This window comes from Benincasa hispida, chromosome 11 (assembly GCF_027475165.1).
Source record: "Benincasa hispida cultivar pf3 chromosome 11, pf3_genome.v1.1, whole genome shotgun sequence".
Classification (NCBI taxonomy): Eukaryota; Viridiplantae; Streptophyta; class Magnoliopsida; order Cucurbitales; family Cucurbitaceae; genus Benincasa; species Benincasa hispida.
Window position 1 is genome coordinate 80,248,385 of NC_143488.1, and position 19,699 is coordinate 80,268,083.

Below are 19,699 nucleotides of genomic sequence, written 5' to 3' on the forward strand. Positions count from 1 at the left end.
GCCAGAGAGTAGGTGTTCAAAACCTCAGAAAGAATGGGACTATAGAAAGATAAATCACTGATGAGAAAAATCTAACCTGTAGATTAGAGATCCCAAGAAACAAATTCAAAAAGTAATAACTTATCACTAGTGATATGAAGTTGATGCCCGATTTTATGAAGTGGAAATGTGGATGATATGCGATAGTGAAATTGCGTTATGCACTCAAGTTTCCTCAGCGGAATCCAAGTGTAAATTCCACTGAGTTTCTGGTAAATCCAGGGTCGAACACAGGAACTTGTGAAAACAGGTTGCGTTGGTAATTTTTATGAAAATTTTGCGGTGGCCAAATAAATAAATTGTTGGTTTGTTGTTGATTACGTTAATGAGAAAGTAAACAAATGCGGTGGATTTGAGAAAAGTCAGTTGTGTGATAGATGCACTGAGTATGCGATGAACGGGTTGAGAAGATCTTTAGCTAGCGTTACTTAGGAATGGGTCAGATTATGTGATCATGCTACCACCATGCACAGCAAGTCATTTTCCAATGCAAATGCGATGCTCCTAAATCTAGGACGCATGTGTTGAATACAAAAATGTCCATAGAGCTTATCCCTAAGTCTCTACTCTTGTCCTATGCGATGATGCAAAATGCATAAAAGCAAGGTGACCACATACAATCATATCCTATCTCTAGGATGCATGCGATGTGTTAATAACAAATAGTGCTTATTCCTAAGCTTCTATCTCTTGTTTATGCGTTCTAATTTGACTATCCCGAGCCTAGATTCTAACCTAACCTTCCCAAGCCTAGATCCTGTCCTTAGACTACCCTCCCGAGTATCTCTAATGGACGGATGAAGCACTCATAATACAAGATAATCACATAGAGTGAAGATTCCTTAATCGTGCTAGCTAAATGCTTCTCAACCCATTCAACTAATTTAGCTACTCATACGTAAATAACAGAGAGTGAACAGATATAGAGAAATAGATTCCATTTCGATAAATAAGTGGAGTACAAAATAACAATGGAAGTTAAAGGTAGAGAGCCTGGTAGCAATTCCTTGCTGACCGAGGCTTTTACACTGTAATCTCTATTCGGTTCTAAAGATGTTCCTGCTTCCGCAAGCATCGGCCTTCTATCTGTCCTTGAAGCTTCCGACGCTCTCCCAAGCTTATCGATATCATCGATCAGCACAACCTTCTCTCCCGCGTCCTTCTTAAAACGAAAGAAAACTATTAACAAAGACGTGCGAACTGAAGTATAAAATCTCTAATTGCTAAACTCGTTAACCCCTTTTATGAAGAATGCCTTTGGTATTTATAGAACATCCAAGGAGAACGGCGGCTTCTCTCTCATGATTGTTCAGATGGGATGACTATAATTCCTGACTGATGCGCCGAATATTTGTCATCGAAAAGCTGAATATACTTGTGATCGTTATCAGCTGTCAACTTAATTTGGATTCGACTGTCATCAGCTTTCTGTCCCATCGCGATTAATTAGTCTTTCACCCAGATGCGCCCACCATGTTGTGGCAATCCTTCTCGGGCGAATGTTTGTCAACACAATCATCGCAAAGCCTAGCAGTGAAGTTGCGCTTAATCAATGATTTCCTATGATCGCAATTCTTGCATTGCGTCAACGCATATTCTGCATAAAAACACTAAAATCAACTGTTCCTATGCGATGAACGTATGCAATTGCAATGTATGAAATTGATGCTTGATGGACGCAATTTAACATGTTTTGTCAACACAATCCAACATTGTTTAAGAACTTAGCACCATGATAACGTGCATTTCTGCCCGTTATCACACCCCCCAAATTTAAACAATGCTTGTCCTCAAGCATAAGCTAAAGACTTCATTTAGCAAGTCAATCGCAATGTTTTTTTCCTAGATTTCTCAAGGATACTTCATTCAAATCCTATATAACAAAGTTTTCTTAAGTCTTATTCAAGTCTCCTCTTAAAATATTTCTAAAACCTAGGGACTGCAAGCTTAACCTTCAAAAGAACTTTACTAATTTCCGGAACATCGCATGATTTATTTCAAAAAGAAAATTTTTTTTGCACCATATTTCTTGTCCTATTTTTTTTCTCTGACCTTGCACTGATTCGAGTGCTTTACCTTCGTTTTGGCTTGACCCCACGTGTGTCATGCGGACATCCAACTACGAGCAATGCACTCTTTCTCAGACTAAACTCATAGCTACTTGGCAGCGGAGTTGCGGTCATTTATTTATGCGTTGATCCTGGTGACTTACCTTCGTTTTGGCTTGCCCTCACGTGTGTCATGCGGACATCCAACTACGAGTAAGTGCCTTTCACAACTTAACTCTTATCAACATGGGTTTCCCATTGCGTTGACAGTGGAGTTGTTATTCTCAAATTTTTTTTCTTCAAAATAGCAAGGTCGAAAATAAATACCTCACCCCCAAATTTAAAATGTGGCAATGTCCTCATTGTCAAAAGATTGAAATGAGTCATGCGATGTTCTTAGAATGTGTTGTAAAGAGAGTTTGAAAGAAAGCTAGCAAACGCCTAACTTCTAGAAATATTTTATGAGATGACTATCTTAAAGTTAAGATGACTCTAGTATATACGAAAGAAATAGAAGCATGTTTTGCATCATTGAAATCATACTTGGCAAAGAAACAGCATGCGGTAACTTACTAAATTTATCTATGTCAAATGATTGCGGTAATCAAAGAGGATGCGGTGATAAGACTTTTAAAACTAAAATGCGATGCGATAGCGCAAAATTTGAAAAAAAGGATAAGGAAGAATACACCCCCAAATTTGCGTTATCGCCCGCATTGTGTATTAACGCATCCTTCTGTACGGCGATCTCTCTTCTTTGGATTGCGGTGATCGAGTGAGATAATTTGCTGCTTTATGTAACATCTCAGCAATCCTGTGCCTTAATTGTTGTAAACAAACAAAGAGATGGTCAAATGATTTTAAACAAAACAACAAGTTTTTTTTTAAAAAAATAAGAACAGTGTAGATAGATAGTCAATATAACAAAGTGATTACGATAATAGATAATAACGAGTAAGATAAAAGTTCATGAAGTAATGATGTAGGAAAAGGATATTCAAAAGGATTGCGTCTCTAATGAGGTTGAATCATATAATACTCAGGGACCACTTATTCCAGGCTGGTTTGTTTACGTCCATGGTGGCTTCTCTCTCTTTTCTTTGTCCTCTGAGATATTTATTGCCTTAATCTGGAGTTTTTTTCCCATGAATGCTCATCACAATTTCTCCTTTGCGCACACCAATTTGAGTGCGACCGGTTGAAAGGAAAGGTCGTCCAATATGATGGGCGCATCTTCATCCGCTTTATAATCCAAAATGAGGAAGTCTGCCAGCAGGATGAATTTATTGATTGAAATTGCGACATTTTTCAACCTCCTTCAAAATGTATTCAAGATGTGTCTGCGAGCATAAGAGTTTCCTTTATGGGCATAAGTGTGTCGGCATTCAATTGTTTGAAGATTGATAGCGGCATTATGTTTATACTTGCCCTAAGATCGCATAGTGCTTGGCCACTGTAGGTTCCTCTAATAGAACATGGTATCGTGAAGATTCCTGGGTAACCCATTTTAGGTGGGATCATAGAATTTTGCGCTGCAGCCACTATTGCGACATTTTTTTCCTCATTTTGTTCCTCATTCAATCTTTGCAAAGTTACTGGTGGTTAAACTTTTTCTGTCTCAAGATCTAGAGGCTTAAGGGTGGACGCAACTTTAGTGTCTATTTTCTCGGGCTTTTCACAACTATAGGTCAATGGGTCTTCGGTTGTCACCACATTCAAGTTGGTCGCAATGGGCTTCTCCCTTACTTCCGCGGTCATGTTGTCGCTTCGCAAGGAGACTGCTAAGCATTTTTCCTTCCCATTACCCCCAATATTGCGAGGGAACTCAGTTGAGCTCGGTAACGCTCCTTGCGGTCTATTTTTTAGCTTGCCCGCAATTTTTCCCATTTGAATTTTGAGATTTCTAATGGAAGTAGGTTGATTCTGAAGTACTGATTGTTTTTCTCAATGTATTGCTTCAGCAAGCTTTCTAAGGACGAAGTTTGCTTTACTTGTGAGCTGCTAGCTTGGATATGCACTGGACTGTTTGTTTGCGTGAAAAATCCGGGTAGCCCTCTTTTTTGTGCCACAGGTTGACAGCCTTGTTGTTGATTTTTCACGCAAAATTTGGGTGGTTTCGCCACCCGGGGTTATATGTATTGGAATAGGGATTATCTCTCATAAAGCATACCGATTGTGGGTTTGTTGGGCATTCTTCCATCGGGTGAGCATCTCCACAAATGACACAACTTGCGTTCGTTTGAGCAATTACGTTGACCTGCCATTTCTTCGCTTCCGTATTATTAATTACGATGCCTTGTATCAAACCCATCATTGTAGTCATTTGATTTTGCAGGGATGCAATGGCCCCGTTTTTTGTGTCATTATCTTTAATTCTTAATCTCTGATCATTTTTCCTCTAATCCTCGTGATTTTTGGAAATGCGATCAAGTATATTCTTTGCCTCTTAATATGTTTTGTCGAGCAGACCACCAGCGGCTATCGCATTGGCAGAGGTCTGCGAAGAGGGATTCAGTCCTTAGTAGAAAATTTCCATTTGTAGGCAGTCTGGTAAGAGATTATGTGGACAGTCTCTTACCAACCGCTTGAACCTCGCCCAGGCATCACTGAGAAATTCGTCATCTTTCTGTTCAAAATTTGTTATTAATTTCCTTCTCCTAGCATTCTCGGTTGGTGGAAAATACTTCTTCATAAACTTTTCCACCACCTGTTCCCACGAAGTTATCTCTCCCAGTTCGAGAGAATATGCACATTTCCTCACCTAATCACACAAAGAAAATGGAAACAGAGTTAGTCGAACTTCCTCGGTTGAGATATTCGGGAACACAAAAGTGTTGCAGATTTCTATGAAGCTCCGGAGGTGGACGTGCGGGTCTTCACCATGCCTTTCTTCAAACTGCCCAGCAGCCTAGATCATCTGCAACATTACCGGCTTCATTTCAAACCTCGATCCATCTAACGCTGCCCTCATGATTCCTAGAGAGAAATCATAGACGTTAGGTGGCGCATAGTCCCGGATGGGTCTATTGTGATCATTCGCCAGAACGATGGTGTTGGCCATTATATTATTCGCGTTAGCGGCCCTTGTGTCCGGTTGTTCCGCCATTCTTGGTGTTCTCTCTTGTTAGTGTTGACGATCTTTTAATCTTCTCCCGAATGTCCTCTCGATCTTCGGATCGTAATTTGCCAGAGATTGAGAGTCTGCAAAGAAATTTTTTAAAAAAAACTACCGTTAGCACACTATTTTACCGAAGTCCCTGGCAACGGCACCAAAAACTTGATGCTCGATTTTATGAAGTAGAAATGTGGATGATATGTGATGGTGAAATTGCGTTATGTACTCAAGTTTCCTCAACGGAATCCAAGTGTAAATTCCACTGAGTTTCCTGGTAAGTCCAGGGTCGAACACGGGGACTTGTGAAAACAGGTTGCGTAGGTAATTTTTATGAAAATTTTGCGGTGGCCAAATAAATAAATTGTTGATTTGTTGTTGATTGCGTTAATGAGAAAGTAAATAAATGCGGCAGATTTGAAAAAAGTCAGTTGTGTGATACATGCACTGAGTATGCGTGAACGGGTTGAGAAGATCTTTAGCTAGCGTTAATTGGGAATGCGTCAGACTATGCGATCATGCTACCACCATGCACAATAAGTCATTTTCCAATGCAAATGCGATGCTCCTAAATCTAGGACGCATGTGTTGAATGCAAAAGTGTCCATAGAGCTTATCCCTAAGTCTCTACTCTTATCCTATGCGATGATGCAAAATGCATAAAAGCAAGGTGACCGCATACAATCATATCCTATCTCTAGGATGCATGCGATGTGTTGATAACAAATAGTGCTTATTTCTAAGCTCCTATCTCTTGTTTATGCGTTCTAATCTGACTCTCCCAAGCCTAGATTCTAACCTGACCTTCCCAAGCCTAGATCCTGTCCTTAGACTACCCTCCCGAGTATCTCTAATGGATGAATAAAGCACTCATAATACAAGATAATCGCATAGAGTGAAGATTCCTTAATCGTGCTAGCTAAATGCTTCTCAACCCATTCAACTAATTTAGCTACTCATGCGTAAATAAAAGAGAGTGAACAGATATAGAGAAATAGATTCCATTTCGATAAATGAGTGGAGTACAAAAAAACAATGGAAGTTAAAGGTAGAGAGCCTGGTAGCAATTCCTTGCTGACCGAGGCTTTTACACTGTAATCTCTATTCAATTCTAAATATGTTCCCGCTTCTGCAGGCGTTGGCCCTCCTTCTGTCCTTGAAGCTTCCGGCGCTCTCCCAAGCTTATCGGAATCATCGATCAGCACAACCTTCTCTCCCGCGTCCTTCTTAAAACGAAAGAAAACTATTAACAAAGACGTGCGAACTGAAGTATGAAATCTCTAACTGTTGAACTCGTTAACCCCTTTTCTGAAGAATGCCTCTGGTATTTATAGAACATCCAAGGCAAACGGCAGCTTCTCTCTCATGATTGTACAGATGGGATGGCTTTAATTCCTGACTGATACGTCAAATATTTGTCACCGAAAAGCTGAATGTACTTGTGATCGTTATCGGCTATCAACTTAATTCGGATTCAACTGTCATCAGCTTTCTGTCCTATCGTGATTAATTAGCCTTTCACCCAGATGTGCCCACCATGTTGCGCTGACCAAGTTGCGGCAATCCTTCTCGAGCAAATGTTTGCGAACACAATCATCGCAAAGCCTTGTGGTGAAGTTGCGCTCGACCAATGATTTCCTATAATCGCAATTCTTGCATTGCATCAATGCATATTCTGCATAAAAATACTAAATTCAACTGTTCCTATGCGATGAACGCATGCGATCGCAATATTATGAAATTGATGCTTGATGGGCGCAATTTAACATGTTTTATCAATGTAATCCAACATTGTTTAAGAACTTAGCAACATGATAACGTGCATTTCTGCCCGTTATCAGGAGTGAATCATTTTTTTTATTTAAAAAAAAAAAAGAAACAGAGTTCCTTTCTTATAACCCAAAGTCTTAGCATGATATCCTAAACGTATGAAAGGTTAAACTTAGTTCGTAATGAGATTTATACTTGACGTTAAGTGGAGTACCTAGCTATAGGAGTACTCTGGATAGATTCACCTATATGAATGTGGAAGTGGGGGCTGCTTCCTATTGAATTTTAGGCAAATTCTCTATAGCGTTCACTAAACTAAGATACACGTATTAGGCCTTAAAACACGGGCTTTTGAACTATACCCTAATAATGTTGTGTGTGAGATGTTGTTAGAGATAAAATTAAAAACCAAGAGTTACTCTAGCATATTCTAAATCATTTTCACTAAGTAAATGTTCAAGTTGTAAGACACCTTTACTTATGCATAGTATTATACAGACTAATATTGCTCGATGAAAATGTTTTCTTGTGTTTTTAAAATTTTCAAGTAGAGGATTCTTGGTGAAAATTTCTTACTTTTCAAATGAAAAAAAAAAAGAAAAAAAAGAAAGAAAGTAGAGAATCCCACATTGGTTGGGACAACAAGAAGATGCCTCCTTATTTACCCCTACCTTTCCTTATGAGTTTGGGCCCCAAAGGATACTTAAGTTTTAGAAAAGGCAAGGAGGTAGGAAAATAAGAGTTTGATGGTCTTTCCACATGTGTCGTTGTTGTCTGGGAGAGCGAGGAGAGTGGTATAATAATTTTTTATTTTTTAAATAAAAAAACTTTCCTAATTAAGTTTTTGAATTCATCTAATTAATCATCCATTTTTGTCCGTTCAATAATCATTCATGTTTTTACCCGTTAACACGTGCACGTTACTCCGCTTTGTGCGTTCACCTACACTGCTGACCTTCAAAGCCTATAAATAAATTGTGTTTCGGTTATTCAAAATGGGCATTGGAAAATAATCCCATTTCTTTTGTGTTTTCTTTCTCAACCACATGTTTTTTTCCTACGTTATCCAAGCACAATCTAGAAGGGTGTGAGCATTTTCGATCGGTTTTCAGTATAGTTCTGATCGAGACAAATTTAATCTAAGTTGTTTTATCCTGGGGACGACATAACATTTTCTCCGAACTGCTTGCACAAGGGCAGGGTCGCAAAACATCTTAAAGTGAGCATGATCTGTGACTCAGTCTTTCACAAGTTTCTGTTTTGCAGGTTTTGTTCATTGTTGCTGATTACTGAGCTTTTGTTCCTGACACTTTTCGTTGGGTAATAGTTCCAACAAATATAAATCTAATTTATTTGACTTCTTTTTTTTTAAAAAAAATAATATAAGGGTGTTTTAAAATTTAGAAATATGGGTAAACTATTTACAAATATAGCAAAATATCATTATCTATCACCGATAGATTGCAATAGAAATCTATCCGAGTCTGATAGATGTTTATCGTGGTCTATCGTCGTTTATCATGGTCTATCACTAATAAAAATCGATATTTATCATACCTAAAAATATTTTCAGCAGTTCACAATTTAAAATAATTACCCTTTAATTTATTTGGTCTTTAATAACGTTAACATGACAATAACTCAACTAACATAAACTTGTACTAATTTATAAATATCACTTTTATCTATTGAATTCTATGTTTTTTTTATCTATATTTTAGAAATATTTTCAAAGCTCAAGCCAAAGTTTGGGGAAAAAATAGTTTTTAAAAACTTGTTTTATTTGAAATTTAATTAGGAATTCAAATGTATACACCATTATTAAGAAATTATGAGGAAAAATACATAATTCTCAATAATCAAAAACCAAACATGGTCATTAGGCGAGATCTTTTTCTTTTTCTTTTCTTTTTAAACATTACCAAATCAACTTTTGGTTTTAAGTTTTCAATTTTTTAAAATTAACCTTATAAACACTAATTTTACATATAAGTTTTTATGTCTTTTTAGCCACTTTCTAAGCCAAGTTTTGAAAACTATTTTGTTTTTAGAATTTAATTAAGAATTCAAGTGATTATTTCACAAAGAGAAACGAGCACAATTTTTTTTAAAAAAATGAAATCATTGTCAAAGATGACCTAATTTTAAACTTTGTATTTATTTGGGTCTTGAATTTTAAGAGTGTCTCATAGGTTCTTGAACTTTCAATTTAATGTCCAATAAGTTTTCGAATTTTAAAAAGTGTCTAAGTCAAATGAGTCAGGTTTATAAATTCTCAATTTTATGTATAATAAATTCTTTACTTATTTGATATTTTTTAAAAAATTCATAAACGTATTGAACACAAAATTGAAAGTTCATTAATATATTATATATTTTTTAAAGTTCAATAACCAAATAGATACAACCTTAAAAAGTTATGACTACTAATGATTTAACTAAAGCTTTGGACATTTTAGATTTATTTACTTCATTAAAAATTTTGAATTTATAAAAGATTAAATTATAAGGATGATCCTTTAAGGTTGTACTTAGTTTTGCAGAGGTATTTAAACTTGTAACCCTCCATTTGTGCTTAGAATGAGAGGGATTTAAGAAAGCAATTAATTATTTTTAGATGTTGAATAGAACAATGAAAAGAAAATAAACAGTAGTCAACGGGATCTTAGTTTATTAGTTAAGGTATATATCTTCGAATAATCACGAGATCAGATCTTCTCCACACACATTGAACTAAAAAGAAAAAAAAAATCACAAACATAGACTTTTAATCTTAATGTATTAATATAAAATTATAATATGATAAAGTTTAACTTAATATTTTACCTCAAAATCATGTTATTATAATATTTGTGTGACAAATAACATGTGTTATCAAGGATGGCCTAATGGACAAAAAAATTAGAAGCATAAAACTAAGGTCTCATTTGGTAATCATTTTGTTTTCTGTTTTGTTTTTAAAAATTAAGTTTATCGATACTATTTTCATCCCCTTTCTTTGTTATCTACTTTTTTGTTTAAAAAACTAAGTCAGATTTTGAGATATAAAAAAAGTTGTTTTTGTTTTTTAAATTTGACTAAAAATTCGACGATTTTTTTTAATAAAGATGCAAGTCATTGTAGGAAATGTGGATGATATAGACTTAATTTTCAAAAACAAAAACAAAAAATCAAATGATTACCAAACGGGACCTAAATAAACATAATTAATTTTTATTTATTTATTTATTTATTTATTTATTTATTATTATTATTATTATTGTTGTTGTGTATATATAGTGTATAACTTACCTATACATAAAATAAAAAATAAAAGGCTAAAGAAAAAAGAGTTGGGGACTAAATTTAAAATTAATAAAAAAAATAAAAGGCTAAAGAAAAAAGAGTTGGGGACTAAATTTAAAATTTAACATTTAGCTAATTAAGAAGAAAACAAAAGGGAAAGTGTGTTGATCTGTTTTTGGATATTCCTAATTTAGGAATATATATCTTTTATTGTTATGATTGTGACTTTCTAGTGATCATAATAACTTGGCCAAAAATAAGTGATAAAAAAAGAAAAACCAATCACCCTGATTCCAGTTAAATAATTTAGATTTTGTTAACTCTTTAAACATAATGATGAGATAATTTGTATTTTTTAATAACTAAGCTGTCAAATAAGTTAGTCAAACTAAAAATTTTAGGGTTTCAATTTTAAATTATGTGGTAAAGCGATTTTTTATGGGAGCTTTCAAAATTCATTTTGCATCCAAGATTTTGATCATTCACTATTTTGGGGCGTTAGTTGATATTTACTTCACTTTCATCTTGCTCTAGCTGAGCTACTAGATGTAATTTTATCCTTAAATAGTTAACATAATCTTGATAGCATGACCAAAATAAACACTTTTTAAAAATTTAGAGACTAAAATGAATGTTTTTAAAAATTTAAGAATCGATATGAAACGAAATTCAAAATTTTTGGATCAAAATAAGATTTAAATCAATAATTTATTATTGTGTTTGTGACAACAAATTAATGAGGCATGTCAATGTGTTGGAAGGTACAAATTCATAATAGAGCCCATGCTATTTTGTAAAATAACAATAATAATATTATAGCCCATGCAATTATTATTATAATACCTTCACTTTTTTTTCCTCTTTCTGGAAGATATTTATATATATATATAAATGAGAAACAAAAGTTATGATTGTAGAGGTTGAAAGTCCCTATTGTTGATTTTGATTTATGTCACAGAAGATTTTAAGAGTTAGGTAGCAATTTTGTGGTGCCACCTTTACAAAATTAAATAATAATAAAATAAAATAAATAAAATGTCAAATTAAATATTGTAAAGTTAAACAGTTAGGTGAATATTGGGTAAAGTTAGATCAAGAGTGCAATAATATTGAGGTCTTTTAGCTACTATTTGAAAACATTTCTTAGGTAATTATGTATGAGTTGGTCGTTATAGGTTTGCTTTAGTTTAATAATCGCAAGTTGGGAGGTTTTTTTTTTTTTTTTTCCTGAAGACGCAAGTTGGAAGATTGAACTATCGACCTTTGAAATAGTATTTTATATTTTATTCACTAAGTTATGTTTAGAAACAAAAGTATTATAATTATGGATGAGTGTCATAAACTCTCTCTATTAGCCTCATTAATCTTTAACAGCAACTAATAGATCTCAAATAATAGATAAGACATTTAAAAAGTATTTTCAAGTGCCTATCTACATTATGAAACTAAGCCACCAAACTTCATCCTAATTGAGTAAGATAGAACTGATCCAACAAAGTGTATATTCGCTCTAGATCTGTAACACCTTGATTTATCTTGTAATTAAGCATTTATTTATGTCGAACTATTTGGATAAATTGAAATTCGAGATTTATGTATTTGGCTAAGTTAAATTCAATTTAATTATTTTGGATTAATTGGGATTTAGTTTGGCCTGCAAATGGAGATTTGAATTATTTTATTAAGATAATTCAATTTGTTTGTGAGGATGGAAGATTTAAATTAATTTAGGAGAAATTTTCGGAAAGGATTTGGGATATTGAGATTAAGAATAGGATCTTATTAAATTTTATTTTATTTGGGTTTTTAGTTTAGGAATTGGGAATTAAGTGAGAAAAAAGGGATAAGGAAAAGCTATATAAAGGGAGTAGGATTTTTATCGAGGGAGAGTAAAAGGAAAAAAAAAAGGGGGGGGGGGGGGAATCTTAGATTCTTTCTCTCTCCCCCAGTAAACCCAAATGAAAGAAAAAAGAAAAAATCGTCGCCGCCACCTTCAGTCCCTCCAACGAAGGTCTGCGTCAACAAACTGAAGCCGTCATTCTTCTCTTTCGCCCAAACTGCTGCACCTCGTAGCTATCTCCTCTAGTTGCTCACGCATCACCAGGTCTCGTCGGAGTTCCCAGTTGTGCACTGTCAAATCTGGTTCAAGCTGCCGACTCTCTCTCTCTCACACCACTCTGTCCATCCGGCTGCCATTGGTCTGCTTGTAAGACTCGCACCTTACTTTTCCCTTTTAATTATGTTTATTTTTTAACTTAAGCAAAATGTTGGGTTAAATATCTACGTTGGTTGGATTTGTGCATCCTGAAGTAAAAGTTGAGTTTAAAGCAGGAAAAATGATTAGGTAAGGAAGCTTAGCTCTCATTACATATCATTCTGGCTTTACAAGAGAAATTTACCTAAGTGTTGATCGTACTGAAGTATGCTTGAACATCGAGTAAATGTTTTCGAGCGTCGAGTATAAGTGAGCGAGGAAGGAGGCAAGTGTCGAGTATAAGTAATCGAGAAGGGTTGAGCACCGAGTAAAGGCTGTCGAGTGCCGAGTATAAGTCAGCGAGGAAGGAGGCGAGTGTCGAGGGTCAGCGAGGAAGACTCGCGTGTCGAGTTCGAGTGTCGAGTGAGGAACGCGTGTCGAGCGAGCTCCCAACGTCGAGTTTCCCCATCGAGTAGTGAGTCCTCCCATCGAGTATTTAATAGAGAGACCTAGAAATTTCTATCGAGTAAGGACCTCTCTCCATCGAGTTACCCTAGCAAGGAATGAGTTGCTCGAAACACTCAGATTTAAATGCTCAGTTTTAGACTTCTCTTTTAGTTACCTGGACAGATGGCTTAATCTCGACTCTTGATCTCCATTAGTGGGTGACGTGACTTAAGGAGATTTCAGATGAAGGACTACACAGTAGTATAAAGAAAAAGAGAACTTTAAGGGCTCGTTTTGGACGTTTTATTTGAGCAAACCAGGCGAACTTGGTACTATTGGAAAGCTCTTTAAGTCTAGTGTTTGAAACCGAGTCTGGGTGAAAGATGCCTCTTCTTTTCATTTATTACGGTCCTTTTTTCACGAGTATAGTAATTTGAATAGTCTTAGTACTTCAAAAAAATTGATTTCTTTTTTTTCAAATAACTGATCGAAGAATTTCCCCTAGCTTGTTGGAACGGGGTGTGAGGGCCCTCCTACTATTTTGATTGGAAGGGCAACAAAAGAGACTACCCCATGGGCTGGAATCGAGAGGAACTCATCTGCCAAAGAAAGTGTTCAACTGCTGGAAGGCTCGTGCCCTGCCGTAAGAGAAAGAAGGTCCTCGCTCAAGACTTCAGGTTCACAATCTAGTGATAGTTGTCACTCTCCTCAAGTGGGTTAGAGAAAGCAAATCCCTTGTTATACCCATCGGACGGCAACCCTTTCGGGGGTTCCTTAGGGACCGATTCACTCTGCGTAGATTGACTGAACGCAGAAAGCCTTTTTTTTCGATTTATTACATAAGTAGTGAACAAATTCAATGAATTTTCAAATTTGATTTTAATATTAATATATTAAATATTAAAGGGTTTGTGATATCTGATCGATAGAAATATATTATTGTTATCAATTTCTTTGTCTTCAACGCCTCTAAATTTCCAGGAATTAGTCACTTCAACAGTCTTCGATGGGCTGGGGTCGAACTTCTTTCTTGTGTTTGACTTACCTACCGATTCAACCTCGGAATCAATCCCAATGTAGTTCATTTTACTTGCTCCCGAACCGATCCACAAAGAGCCTGTATTGTATGCAAATAAGATCCTAACTAGAGAGCGGCCCCTTTCGAACCAGAGTGCCCTCACTGGGGGAATTTGTTTGCTTCTATTCGGTATTTGATCTCTTGAACCTCTTCGTTCTCGATACAAAAATGAAACGACCCTCCCCTAATTCTTTCGAATCGTGAGATACATTAAAATGCAATATAAGTTCTAAAAATGAAAAATTCAAATAAAGAAAAAAAAAAATAGAGGGAGGTCCCCAGTGAATGTGAAATGTAGGTTTCAGAAAAAGGAACCGAGGTTATGAGAGTAAGTGGAGTTGGGCGGGCTACTCTCCAGGGCCTCATTCATATCTCGAGGAGTGCGTTAGTGTTTCAACTGAGGGACAAGTCAGTGTACTTTAGGAAGCTGTTGAGTACCCGAGCTGAATCTTCTACTGGTACATGGACAACTGTGTGAACCGATGGGCTTACCAGTCTTGATCGTTACAAAAGACGATGTTATGGAATCGATCGAGACACCTATGAAGTTAGGTAAAATTTTATGTGATTCAGTAAATATAATATAAATTCCATCATTGCTAGATCGATCCATTTTATGATGAATAAGCAAATAATGGGATTTTTTTTATAAATGGGAAATAAATACAATGTTGGCTTAAATGAAAGGGGCGGCAAGAGTCTTTCACAAACTCGAGTTCAAGACCTCCGATTCAAATCTGATCGACTAGATTCGATCACATGATCAAGGAACTATTCATGAAGAAGGGGAACGAGACCAAGCCGATGAGAGTAAGCCCTTCTCACGTGTAAAGTTTTTTAAATGAATGCTGCCTCAACCAGAGAGATCAACCAAGCGCCTTGAAGGGAGTTCTCACCGAAAAGAAGGCCGAAGAAGGAAGGAAGATTAGAAGGTATTTTCAGGCGTTTCCGGGCACTCAAAGAATAAACATAGATCTAGATCGAACCACTTGGATTTTCAAGCTGAGACTTTAAGGTATTCTCGTAGACACCCTTTCAAGTAAGTTTGTAGAAGGAACCTTGGCAAGAAAAGGTCTATGGTTTGAGTTATATATTTTGGGAAGTTAACCCTAGAATCTTTACTCAAGCAGGAGGTTGCAGTTAGGGCTGTCGGAAAAGATTCGAGGGCCCAGGTTAGACCACAAGGAGTTTCACATTGAAACTTGGAGGTAACATTGGTAACAAAATTCCAAACATGTTTGGAGGAGGAACTTCTATAAAATAGGTTCTAGTTTTCAAGTTATTTATGTTAGAAATTGAATCTGGAAAATGTTAGACGATTGGACAACCCCTTGCCAAATATGAACTTAGTTAAAAGAGTAGTCTCAAAAGGGAGGCCAAGTAGCAACTAAACTCTTATTCTTGTATGTGTAGGAGCTACGTCCATTTGGGAGGCCTACAAAGCTTAGGAAGAACCAAGCCCAAGGATTTGTGAGTGATTAAATATTTTCAAATATGTTCATAAAAAGGGACATGCATTTCAAATGAATTTCATGCTAACGTTCATGGGTTTTCCAAGCAACTAAAGTTTATACTTGCGTTTTAAATGAGTTTTGTTAATCCTAGCATATGTTAAAAATGTATGAAAAGTAAGACAACTACATGTTAGTAATGGTGAAGCATGCATGTTGACTAATAATGATGCTCGAATTTTCCATGGATGTTATGTTACTAATATACTGGGTACCAAAGGTATAGAATGTACCTGAGGAAGTACCTAAGGTGTTGACGGTACTTAGTATACTCCACGTGCACGTAGGGTAGTTTTTATGAAAGGTCAAAGTATGGGTCTCCTGGCTACAATCTTTATGGGGGGACCGAAGTATGGGTCTCACGGCCTTGGATGGACGTTGGGAGCTTGAGCTATGAATGCTCGTTCTCGACTAAGGTTTGATAGCATGATTGATTATGACGCTATGATTAATGTATGATATTATGCAAGTTTCTTAAGGTTATTTTCCAGCATGTTATTTGTTTTACATTTAAGCATATGTAAGGTTTGAGAAGAAATGTACTTCTATGTGTCACTCACTGGGCAACCAGCTCACAGTTTTCGAATGTTTTCTTTTTTCCCAGATAGCGATCAGTTCCCTCGCGGTTAAATCCACAACAACTTACCACCCAAAGTTTGGTGACCTTAGGAAGGAGCTTAGGTTAAACTTGTTTTGATGTACACACATTTGGAAATGAGTCGGAGACTTGTGAAACTTATTTTTTCTTTTGGGACATACATTATTTTGGTCATCCTATTTCATTGGACATATGTCTGTCTTTGGAACTATAATTAAGACTTGCACTGTTTAATTTCATTGATGTGTTTTATGTCAAGTCGTTGCATATTCAAGTTTAAGTAGGTTCACTTAAGTTAGGCAGTAAGTGCTAGCACCTAGGTCAGTAACTGTTGCCGTCATATCCTCTTTCGAATTTAGAGGGTAAACCGGGAGGGGGTGTGACGACACAGTTTTCCTTTGCCACTGTTTTTGCCAGATTCTTGTTTTTAGTAAGTTTTGGGTTGTTTTGGAATGCTCGTTGATATTGGATTAAGTTTTGGCTAATGATTGATTTTACCCATAATTTTTTTGAAGTTGAAATCGAGGTTTGAAGGACATTGAGGTTGCTGTCCAACAGATTCATAATTGTTTTTGTTAAAATTTGGTGAGTATGGGAGGTTTCTCTTGAATGCCTAGGGAGTTTTTGTTTCAACTTGTTGATACCCAATATGTTCGTTGGTAAGATTTGATTTTAGGTTGTGTAGATTGGTGTTCTTGTGCTAAGGCAATTGTTGGAGCAAATTTTTTTTTACTTAGAAGATTGTTGGGGTCTTCACGCATTTAGGCAATGAACTTTGGGTTAATCTATATTTGGAATTGGTCCCTAAAGTTTGAAATTTAATTTGTTTATAACTTTGTTAGGGACCTAATCCAGGATTCAAGCTAGGCCAAAAGAAATATTAATTTGCTTATTATTGAGCTTAGCTGAGGTAAGTGACTTTCTACTGGTTCGCCTTCAAACCAATCATCCCTACCACTTGGACTGTATATTTTAGACTGTTTGGACTATTTTCTTGAGACTGATAAGCTGACTTTACTGATCACTCTTGATTATTTGGACTTTTAATTTCTGACTGATTGAATTGCATGATTTAATAATATTGAATGAATGAACTGTTTGACTATGATGTTACGAAAAGATAATTGAGGATATACTAGTAATTTTACCCTTAAGATAAACGACTATAAATATAACAACGGAGTTATATGAAAACTGATGCATGCTAAGTTTAGGGTTCTTGTTAGCTTTTCTTATCTGGGCAGGTGTATACTTTTGACTGTAAATGTGCACATTATGACTACTGCATGTTCCTACGGGTTCATGTTTAGACTAATTTGTGAACCTTCAAGTTACACACTATGATTGATGCATGTTCCTTCAGATTCATGTTTACGACTGATTTGTGAACCTTTAAGTTACACACTATGACTGATGCATGTACCTTCGGATTCATGTTTACGAATGATTTGTGGACCTTCGAGTTACACACTATGACTTATGCGTGTTCCTTCAGGATCATGATTATGACTGATAAGTGACCCTTCGAGATCACTACGATTGAAATGATATGAATGTACACCAGGGCCTAGATAAATTGGCTAACAGGTAACCTAAAAGGCCCAGTAGTGGGCCACTTACTGAGTATTGTTATACTCACCAATTTTTCCTTTATGTTTTTCAGACAACAACATGAATGAACCAGCGAGGGTCATGAGGGACCTGTGATAGAGCCATACAGGGACAATGGAAATCGCTTCCGCACAGGTCATGTTTTGTTTTCATTTATTTATTTAGATGTTTTATTTTTCGGTTTATTTGAGTTTGTTGACAGATGACAGGTTTTATTGTCTTGTTTTGGAATTTTGTTTTTGTTTATAAATGTTTTTCTAGGATCCCAACTAAATGTGTTGATTGAATTCGTTATTGAATTTACATTTCAGTTTAAAATGGTCATTCATGTTCTCACTGTATTTACGTTATGACGGTAAAATATTTTGAATAAAAATGAGTATTTAGTCATAATGGCCCATGTCAGAGTACGGTTTAATCGTTACAGTTGGTTTCAGAGCCTATTTTAGGTTCTGTAGACTGACTTACAATGTTAGTCTTGGTTCTGTGTCCCTTATGGCTAACTATGGATCCTTCGTCTTCACCATGTATGTTTCTAATTAAGGTGCTCTAGAACTTGTATATGCATGACTTTTCCTGTTTTCTCTGAGGTTGGTTTAGACTATTTACTTTGTCTAAGAAAATAATTGAAGATTGATTGTGAATGATAGGAAATTTCGCCACGTCGAAATACAGGTCGAGGAGGAAGGACAGGTGGTAGAAGGGGTGGACATAACCCACCCATTGAAAACGTTGCAGAAAATGAGGAACAGACATCAGTACACCCACTACTGATGCACCCATCACCCAGATTGACCTTGTTGCAATGTCAGTTCAGCTAGAGGAAAGATTTAAAAAGATACTAGGGGAGGCGTTAGCTTAATGAGAACCGCCTCAAGAGGTTCCTGCTCCTCAAGACCTTGGTCCACAGTAAAATTTGCAGGATCTTTCCGTTAAGGCTAAGCATCTGAGAGATTTCCATAAGTATATTCCTTGCACATTTAATGGGTCACTGAAGGACCCTACCAAAGCAGAGTTGTGGCTATCTTCCATAGAGACAAACTTTCGGTATATGAAGTGTCCATACGACCAGAAGGTGCAATATGCGATTTTCTTGCATACTGATAATGCTGCCATCTGGTGGTAGTCTGCTAAAAGGATGATTGGTGTCGAAACTAGAGTAATAACTTGGGAGCAGTTCAAAGAAGGGTTTTATCTAAAGTACTTCTTCGTCAGTCTAAGGAATGCTAAAGAGCAGAAGTTCTTCGATCTGAAGCAAGGCCAAATGTCGGTCGAAGAGTATGATCAAGAGTTTGACAGGTTGTCTCATTTTGCTCTGAAATTGGTTGCCACAAAGTTTAAGAGGGTTGAAAGGTTTTTCCAAGGCCTAAAAAGTGAGATACGTGGTTTTGTGTGAGTCTTCAAGCCGGCTACTCATGCGGAGGCACCTTGTTTGGCGGTAGAGATGGATTCCCTAGAGGAAGGGGAATGCCTAAGACCCCAAAGATCGGGACCTTCATCAAGACATAAGAGAAAAGTAAAACAGAAGGCTCCTAAGCCCCTACAAAAACGCTTAGGAACGTTTGGATCATTACGATCGTATCAGCAGTGGAATCCTGAGATGAGAGGAGCTTGGAAACATAAGCCTATATGTAGATCGTGCAGGAAGTCCCATGTGGGACGTTGTCTGGTCAGCACGAGAGTATGTTTTAAGTGCAAGTAGGAAGGGTGTATGGTAGACAGATGCCCTGGTATTCCAGTTGAAGGTGGTCAGAACCATCCACAAAATGCCCAGCATAATATGGACAGATAACAACAACAACACAGTCAAGTCTATGTCACTAACCGTCAAGAGACTGAGCAGTCTAGAATAGTAGTGACAGGTGCGCTCCCAATCTTGGGACATTATGTTGGATTTTATGTCCTAAAACTAACTCGTAGTTTGTAATATCACATTCTTGTTCAATAAAGTTGTTATCAAAAATCTTTAGTAAATTTAAATTCTATATTCATAAATCCAATAAACT

At 36.4% G+C, this 19,699-nt stretch overlaps 1 non-coding gene and 1 pseudogene across 1 annotated transcript; both read left to right on the top strand.

Annotated features, from left to right (window-relative positions):
* The first annotated feature begins 4,639 nt into the window (after positions 1-4,639).
* LOC120092293 (small nucleolar RNA R71) lies at positions 4,640-4,746 on the top strand. The gene has a single exon (XR_005486000.1). It is a non-coding gene; the product is annotated as a small nucleolar RNA R71 (small nucleolar RNA).
* Positions 4,747-18,259: 13,513 nt separating this feature from the next.
* LOC150032938 (uncharacterized) lies at positions 18,260-19,395 on the top strand (annotated as a pseudogene).
* Positions 19,396-19,699: the final 304 nt, after the last annotated feature.